We start from the raw sequence: 9,753 nt of genomic DNA, 5'->3' as shown, positions 1-9,753 counted from the left end.
CTGCATTTCGTTTTTATCAGACTTTATCAGTCAGACAGATGCCCAGAGAAATTTTAAAGTAAATGTTAGAACATATAGTACTTAAAATGGAGCAAAGAATATGAAGGGGTACCTGTATTTGCAATGGGGTACATTTTTAGGCAGGTAGGTGCATTTTTGAGATGTCAACAAGAGAAAATCACAGACCTTAACAAGATCCTACGAATGGTCAAACCTAATGTTTGCACTTTAGATGGGTAACCTTTACTATGTAGCGCTGGTTGAGGCTGCGTGGTTGAAGAATTATGATTGTGGGACGTCAGAGGCAGCAATAGCAAACAATGACAATGTTAACAACCTCTGCAACCAGTACATTAATAAAGGAAATTTAATGGATGCTGCTGCAAGTGATGTTTCACATAGAGTCAATCAAGATGATCCCAGACTAGGAAGATCCAGAAGGTGGTCAAATGAGTGGTGCAATGAGTTGATGATAGCACCTTTGACCGTGACAAACAACTGACTCAGGTTCACTGTTACTGTAAGCAGAATAGAAACTGTTCTACTACTGTGTGTTTAAAGTCTGTTGTATACAAAATGTTAATTGTGGCCCCTTTCAAAGCCCTTTTCCTGGCCAAACAGAAATGTGTGTTATGATCTGACTTTATTCCTGCTCACTATACATACTATATTTACTGGTCTCATCTTGTCCATCTACAACAAATTTTTTTGCCACATGTACAGAAGTAAAATCTTTACATTTAAAGACATTTAATGTTATTAGGCTAAATTGGATGAGATCAAGAGCGAATTGTCAAAGTTTAATCAACAAATCTCAACTTTAACATCTACATGTATATTTTTACATTTTGGAAGCTAAAATATGGAGTTAGTACCAGCAGCTGGCTAGTACCCTGGACCCTGGAATGATTGGAAAAAAAATGATTATGAAATTTTAAAAAAAGGTCTAGGATTTTTTTAAAAAAAGCCTGTGGGTTTATAGTTTATCAGTGGAAGGTGAGATTCATGAACCTCGTGTTAAAGAGTTGAATGTTACCAATGAAGCCAGAATCAATAGGCTTTGACCCTGTGGCAGTCTGATTAGGTCAGAATCAGTATATTGATGGAGTGTAAAATGAGTTAGCTGATGCTTACACACCGCAAAGAGCAAATGACCCAACAATGAAACTCACTCAGGTGTCTCGTTTGTTTGGAACAGTTCGCCAGTTTGTGTAGGTTGGTAAAAAATAACGTGAAGGTAGCTAATGGGGTACAGTCCTTCATTTAATAAGTCATTTATGAAAATCTTATCAAACCCAGGGATCCAGAAGTGATGTTTGCAGCTTGTGCAGCGTGTTGGCAGTGTGTATGGCCATTATTGGCCCAAAATACTCGAGTACGAGCTTCAGTGTCAGGGAGGACTGACAAGACTGTTTTGTATCTGACCTAAAGTCAGAAAAAGAAGAGAATTCTCCTCCAGAGTCTTACATACATAAAATCATGTTTGTGCTCCTAAAGCCAGCATTAGGTGTAAATTAGACTTGCAAACCTGTAATCTGCCTGTCAATCTGATGCACGCTTAAGTTCTTTCCTCCACAGGGTGGCATGGTTTCACCACAACACAGACATTGTCGAATAATAATTGACACTGGCAGCTGGTGGATTCTAATGGCAGACCGTGATTAACCATGGCCGATTCCCACGGTCAGTGTGGGCTGACAGAAAGTTATCATGAAAGGGATAATGTGGGTTGTCGTGGGAGGATGCGTGTAGCATTTTTATCAAGAGTTTTCAGGGGCCGTAAAAGCCAGTGGTGAGGGAGGCATGGCAGTGAATTAACACATGGTCCATGTACAGATGTGCCTGGGTGGACTGTGATGGTGCCTACAGTTTCAGACTTTATCAGCTTTGTTGGGGTCAAGGAACCTGCAGTACTGGGTTACTGTATATGTTGTACACTGTATGTGTATGTGTACAGTAATGCGCTTGAATATGAGAGCTCCAGGGAGAATGTGAGTAGCCAAGCTATTAAACTGCACACAACAAGCAAAGCTTTTCTGAAGCAAAACTTCAACATTTAGGAAAAGAAAGTTCTTGCCAGGAGATAGATGAGAAAACCATGTATCTAATATAAAGCCATTGTCAGTTGCTAGTTTACTGCAGCAACAGCCATCTTGGCTCTGTACAAAGCCACTAAATTTCCTAAAACACATCTTTTTCATTTAAAATGGTAAATGTTCTGCACTATAGAGAGAGAGAGAGAGAGAGAGACAGAGAAACAACTGGGATGGAAGAGAGAGAGAGAGAGAGCAGAGTGGACAGACATAGGTGGTCACCATGGCGACACAAATCATTGTCACAGCTATGACAGAAACACCCTCAAACAATCGCAGTGACCAATTAGTTGACGGCTATGAAGTCAAATTGGCTTTAATTAGACAACTGTTCTTCTAACTTAAACTTAGTGTGCAGAGCTCAAAGAGGGGAAATAAGTGCAGGTACAACTCCAGGTTCCAGTGATCACTATCAAACTCGAAGCTGTTTTGGCTTCATGCACTGATGTTTTTCCAGTTTTATTTCACACTGATCATGTTGTAACATCATATAGTGACCATGACAGCCCCAAGCAGTATTTACACTGTAAAAATACTTGTAGCATTATTTTGTTATTTGCAGCTTATTTAATCCACAGAAACACAATGGATGCTCCCTCATAACCCAACTGCACACTAACACGTGGCTGCCTTCCTTCACAAGGAAATAAGAACGAAACATTTGCTAAAATCAGTCAATCAAATAATATCGATTATCGATTATTGATTTATAAATGATCAGGGACCAATCTTTAAGAGTTCTCATGGCAGTTCGACACCACATTGAATGATCTCCATTTAAAGTAAAATTTTACCATGAATTGTGGCAGGCAGAACTCAGCACAACACAGGCAACGTGTGAGAAGTGCCAGTAAACCACAAAATAAAAGTCCCGTACAGCACTGCTAATATGTCACATCAGTCTTTTAAATAAGTTCATGGAACGAGGGAATGACACTATACCTGACTGCAAGTGGTTTAGTGAAGGAAGTCTTGCCTCATCAGTGATTCCTTCTCCCAAGAAAAGCACAATGTGGTTGATTATGTGTAAAGTAATTTGATTGTAAAGTGTAACATCACTTTGATAAGAAATGTAGGGGAGTAAGAAGTTGCTCTTGAATGTAATAGTCAAAGTCAAAGTAGCCATAATTAAATCTAATTAAGAACAGATATGTGACAAATATACAATAGCAAAGTAATTGTACCTTGTTACTTTCCACCACTGGTTGCTACTGAGCTACACCCCTGTGTTAAATCATCTCAGTAACTCCTCTGCAAATGAAACAGCTCATTATGTTCTGATGGCGCATATAAGGTCCACCCCAATTCATATTTTAATTTCATTATTTCCTAGTTTAGTCCCATTTCATGACTTGGTATAATTTGTAAAATATTTCAAACACTAGTTACACTAGTCCCTTGAAACACATCTGTACTTTCCCATTTGTATTATTTAAAAAAACAACATTCTGTTCTAGAGGTTCAATCACCATGACAACCACCATGACAACCACCATGAGAATTCCATAATCATCATCAAATGACATCATAAAAACATAAAAACATTGTACACCTCATGTCTAGTGATCTCATATCAGTCAGTCAGTCTAAAGCTGTTGTTAGTGTGGATGCTCTTTAGTTTCTAAACTATGTGTTTCACACACTTTGGTACAACATCTCATATACAAGAAAACCAAAATGGACATTTGGTTTCTGGAAGACAGAAAGAGGACCTTTGCTGATGTCACCAAGACAAGTAGGCTTGTCCCAGAATGTTTCTCTCCAGAGAGAAAGAGGAGAAGGCTCGTCACAGAAAGGCCGTCCAACCGAATTCCAAAGATCATCGTGATGAAGAACCTAGAGAGACCTCATACCTCTAGAAAACGTCCTTGCTATATCAAGAAGAGGCAAAAAAGGCCAAAGAGGAAACAGGCTAAGATTTGGATCATTGGGTCCAATTACATTCAGCGAGGTGAGGAAGCTGCCAAAAAGATATTTGGGGTCAATTTGGGACTCAATGCTAAAGTGGAGTGGTTTGGCCAAGGAGGCATGAGATGGAGTAGGGTCCTTCCCTGGCTGTACCATGAGCTGTGCAGACAAAGTCCCCCTGACATTTTAGTGATCCATGCCGGTGGCAACGACCTGGGACGGATGTCTGCAAAACACCTGGTCCTTAGAATGCAGCAAGATTTGAGGGAGTTCCATGAAAAGTTTCCAGCCACGAAACTTTTGTATTCCTGCATCAATGAGAGAAAGGTGTGGAGAGGTGGACGTCCAGCCATAATTGACAATGGCAGGAAAATGGTCAATGCCAAAATGAGAAAAGCTCTTGGCAGCCTTGGTGGTCAAGTCATCGAACATCCCAATCTGCGTTTTTTTGATAGGAGCATCTATCAACCAGATGGAGTGCACTTCACTAAGAAGGGCAATGCCATCTTTCTGTCCAGCATCCGTGGATCCCTGCAGACCATCCTGAATGTAAGTTCACTGCGTGAACAATTTTCGATGTGTTCAATAAAATGAACACAGAAATGATGTTGCAGTGTTATGTGGTTTAATGTGTGTAGAAACATAGCAGAGTAACACAATTTATTAAGATTTATAAAATATTAGCAGCAATTAACGTTTTGTAGATTTCAGTGAGGTCTGTCTGTTCTCGACTTTTTTTTTTCTTTCATGTTAGGTTCAAATAGTATTGTCTGTTAATCTGTCACAAGGCCACACAGCATCCTAAATATCAGTGACCTTCAGAGGCAAAGAACTACAGCTGTAAACTTTTTTCTTCTTTTCCTTCATTGATCTTCAGTCAACCTTCATCTTTCATCAGCAATTTATACATTAAAATATAGGTATCTCTGTCTTCTTTCAGGAAATGTAACTCTCATAGTGACAGGACTTATGGTTCTTTCAGTATTTGGCCAGAAGTGGAGAGCGTGCCGTCTGAAACTATCGGAGCCAGTTATAACGGAGGTCCAGAAATTCTCCTCAAATGGGGGCTGTTTTAAAATCGCCGCCCTGCCTTCATTTTATTGTGTATCTTCAAATAAAGTATATCACCATGTCTGATCAAGCCTGCTGCAGCTCACAGTTTTCCAACTTTTGTTAATAGCACTAATACTTTTTCCCCTTTTTTTAACATTTTGCACATTTTGCTCATTTTGTGAGGCACAGTCTGAGCAGTTGAGCAGTGGGATGGCTGTAGCTCGGTCGGTAAGGTAGTTCACGAACCACAGGGTCTGCACGAGTGACTCAGCAGGTTCAAAGCTGTTCAAATCCACGGTAACAAAAAAACACACTGTGTCCGAACCTTTTACCTGACAGATTTTCTCCCACATGATACAGAGTGGAGACACACACACACAGGAAACACACTTTCAACATAAAAGCCTTTTTGATACTTTTTTAAAATTTGTAGCATTTAAATGGTACAACTGAGTTTGTGTTGAAGTCACCTGCAGTGGACACACACCACACACAGCACACATGCATAAAACACACTTTTAAAAAAAGTCTTTTTGATACTTTATTCAAATTTTTCAAATTTTCCAAATTTCATGTTCCAGTCTCTGTAATAAATTGTAAAATGTAGATCAATGGTGTTGAATGCAGCACTACGATTCACCTTCATCACAATCAGAATGATTCATTAATGGCCACACAACAAGTTGGTGGAGTCTGCTTTCGGTACAGCGTTTCAAAGCTCACATTGAATGTGTCAGGGAAACAAATATGGCAACAATAACAATCACATACAAACAATTCAGTCGATAATCACAGACAAATATACATCCAAACATAGTTAACAGCGGGTTTATTGTCCTTATAGCAAAGGGAATAAAACTATTCTTGAGCCTTTGAAATTTGGCGGCTTTTTTACTACGTCATTGCACAAAGAAATCTGCTGTGCAGTCACTTATTTGGCTTCTAGGAGGCACTTTGTGTTTTAATTTTCAGATTTTGTGTGGACAATTAAAAACGTTAATGATCTGATTTCATTCTGCCCTTCACTGACCACAACCATACCGCACCTTTTCTTCTAAACCTAGTATCTTTATTTAGTGCCTAACCGTAGCTACCCCTGATGTTTTTGAGCCCAACCCTAATCAGATCACTGTGTGTGGAAATCTGTTTTATGAAAATTAGGGTAGTGGCTGAGGGAACCCTGGTTTCCCCAGGTAGATTCATGTTGGAGAATGCAATTTTCTCTGCCGTGTACATGCATAACCCGCTTTCTAATTGGCTTTCTCCAACTGTGCATGTGCGTAACAAAAGGTAGCAGACAGGAACATGCAGCTGAGTGAAAAAAATGAATGAAAGGAGAGATCTTTAACGGGGCGATGCCACCTCATTTTTAAAACTAAGTCTGCGTAAGTTTCAAAAGCAAACACAAAGTGCCTTGTAGTCTAATTAGTCTCTCTGCTGTCAATCTGCTGTCAGTGAGAAAACCAGCATTTTTACAGTGCTTGTTAAAATCTGTGAGTCAGGCTTCCAAAATAAGTCAGCAGTGGAGGAGAAATCAGGTTACTGTGCCGACTGTCTCATAGCAACAGCACTCCGGGGGATGATTAACTTAAAAACCTTTTGATATCTCTAGGCTGAGGTTTAAGTTGTCCTGTCCATCAGTCTTTTTTATCCTGTATGGGCTGCTTAATTGGGTAATCTACTCATGCATTGGACTATAGCAGTTCCAATTCATACCTCTACAAGTGAAAACGGACCTAGATATTAAACCACCAGGCTGACTTCAAACTTATACATCGATCCAGCACATCACCGTGTTATACAGCTTAGACAGACTTTACAGAGTGTTTCATTTTTTACATAAAGGAGAGATTCATTTCCACCATAAGGGACAGTTTGTTGTAAGGAAATCTTATACAGTTCAGTTGTTATGTTCTTCACTGGAAGGGAACTTCACCTTGTTTATTAGACACTGAAAGGACATTTTACTAGCAACCAAACAAATTCCTGGAGTTCTGTTGTCTGTTTATTTTTGTCCAGTCTGCTCTTCTGTCCTGCAATGTCTTCATCGCACCTCCAGATGTCCTCAGACTTTTCTTTTGTCTTCTGACGTGATTTGATCAATCCTGTCCCTACACACACACACACACACAGACACACACACACACGTGTTCTATTTTCTCTCATTACCTCCTACTATAAACCAGCCACATGCAAGCCCCCATTTGTTTGTTGAGCTACCACAGTATCCTGGCCACCCTACGCTGTTTTTCCTTAGTTTGGGGTGTGACATATATTTGGGCTTTTATCTTTTTAAACAAGAGCATCAGTTCAGTGACTTGTGCGTTTTGTCTGGGTGTGGAAGACACAAAAGATTTCACTTAGCTAAGAGGACACAGTTTTTGATGCAAATGCAAATTTTTTGAGTTATGAGTTTTCTCATAGATTTATTGTGTGTTGTACGATTATTTTACCCCATCATAAAATAGCAGTTCAAATAAATAATTCAAAGGCCAATATTAGTATCACAGTGTATGTGAACAATTGTACATAAACTCATTTACTCATTTACAAATTTAAAAATACAAATCTGTTAAAGTTTGGATGCAAAGTATGCAGACACACTGTGAGCAAAAAGATGAAAGCATCTGGCTATTCATTCTGGGCCCCTTCATAGTTTGGGACCCCTGGCAGTTCTTTAATTTGCCTAACGTTAACGGCTGCCTCTGTCAAAACCACCAACAACCACCACTGCTTCAACAGTTTCTACATATTTCAACACATTCTTCTTCAGTGTCTGTCATCGCTCTTTAATGTTATTCCCAGACTCTCACCACCATGTTGCCATTAACATTTTGATTGTTCTGTTCCTCAGCATCATGCTAAGAAATCCGATCTGTGGATCAATGGATCTGTATATTCTACTGCAGAAATGCAGATTCATCTGTACTAACAAATGAAATTAAAGTGATCTGGGCAATTTTAAAATTTCCACCTCTTATGAGAATATTTGAGCAACCTGTTTTTTTAAACATTATTCCTGACAATGTCAGTGGATTTAATCTGGAAGAAGCTGCACGGGGTTTAAGTGTCAGATCTACAATATGTAGCCTGAGGGAGAACACAATTCACATTAGTGCCTTCATCGGGTCCACATTTTAGCTTTGCTTTGTCCAAAATGTTTAGAGGAAGGACAATATGTTTGTCCAGGATGTCTACAATGGTCAACTTTAGACTTTGTCTTGCAGCTGATTTTGGACTGTTTAACGTTGAGGGAGGTGTGGAGGCTCGAACTCAAACATAACTTGGCAGTACTGGTCTTTAAACAACTTTTTGCTTTTTTTCTGTTATTCTTGTTATTCCTGTACAGTTTTTACCCTTAAGTCTAAATCTGTTTTCAATTCCTGCAAGATTTCACAATGTTTTGATCACAACATTTAATTCAACCAGCACCCTGTAAATTCTGCGTGACCCTACAGTTTAACACATTTAAAAAATACTGAAACATTAATCACAATTTATTTAGAAATACTGCTGCAGATTCAGGTATTTTAGGCCACAACAACCACAATAAAGTCTGTGAAATCTTGGGACTGCTTTCTGGACTAGTAAGACAGATAGACATGCTGTGATCAGGTTATTGAGACACCTGTTGTTTTGTAATAATTGTACTCTCTTATGTTGTAATATTCCATTACTAAAAGCAGCACATCATGCCACTTTGGACACCTGAACATCTCAAACTAGAGGTTGTTATAAACATCTGTCCTGCATGATTCTATTATTTCTGTTACTCTGCACATACAGGTGTCATTTCATTCTCAGCCATAACATCAACCACTTGTGTTGCACTGCTGAGTATTTATCTAAGTATTTATTGATCAGCCTCCACAGATGTGAAGTGCCTCCACATCTGCCCAATCTTTAAAATTTAATCTAGTTTTGTCAGTAGCATTAACTTGTAGTTGAAACCTAAACCAAAGTGCTTTACGCTGCTTCTCATTCACCCATTTACACATGTGTGGTGGAGCTGTTATGTGGCCCTAACCCACTGGGAGAAAGTAACTTGGGGTTCAAAGACACTCCAACATGAGACAGGAGAAGCTGAGAATGGAACAAACAACCCTGGGATTGGTGGACGAGTGCTCTTAGCCACAGTCACCTGTTTCCACTTTAAAGGGGTCCACAGTGCAGCGCGGCCAGTGGGTCGACTACTGACTGGACGAAAGAAGACAAAAGCTGCTACTATTTTAACTTTATTATTAGCCATGCAGAAGAGGGTTGTTTCTATTTTTTTAGCATAGCACTTAGTTTACTACTGTAAGTGTATTCATACATGTGTTCTGATATGTGGGTGCACAGCTACAGTGTGGGAGGGCATAGCCCGACCCTGCATCCTTGTAGATCCAGACCCACTTCTATCACTATGCAATTAAAATGCTCCTGTGTAGAGAAGAAATGTGATTACCGTTCTGCTGTATGTACACGCAGATGTGCAGTAACCATATTACTACAGTGCTTGTTATCATGTTTACCTATTACTAGCATAACCTGTTTTTTCTGAATACTCAGTTTACACAAATGCATGTAAACACATGGACAACATCAGTCTTTTCAGCCAAAGTCCCAAAGTCCTCTATGAAAGGAGCAAAGGAGGAAGTCAGGTGACCTTTTTTTTTAAACCCGAGACCACACTTCAATTTCTACTTTCTATCTGGAG

This window comes from Channa argus, chromosome 18 (genome assembly GCF_033026475.1).
Source record: "Channa argus isolate prfri chromosome 18, Channa argus male v1.0, whole genome shotgun sequence".
Taxonomy (NCBI): Eukaryota; Metazoa; Chordata; class Actinopteri; order Anabantiformes; family Channidae; genus Channa; species Channa argus.
Note: the sequence above shows the minus strand (reverse complement) of the source record.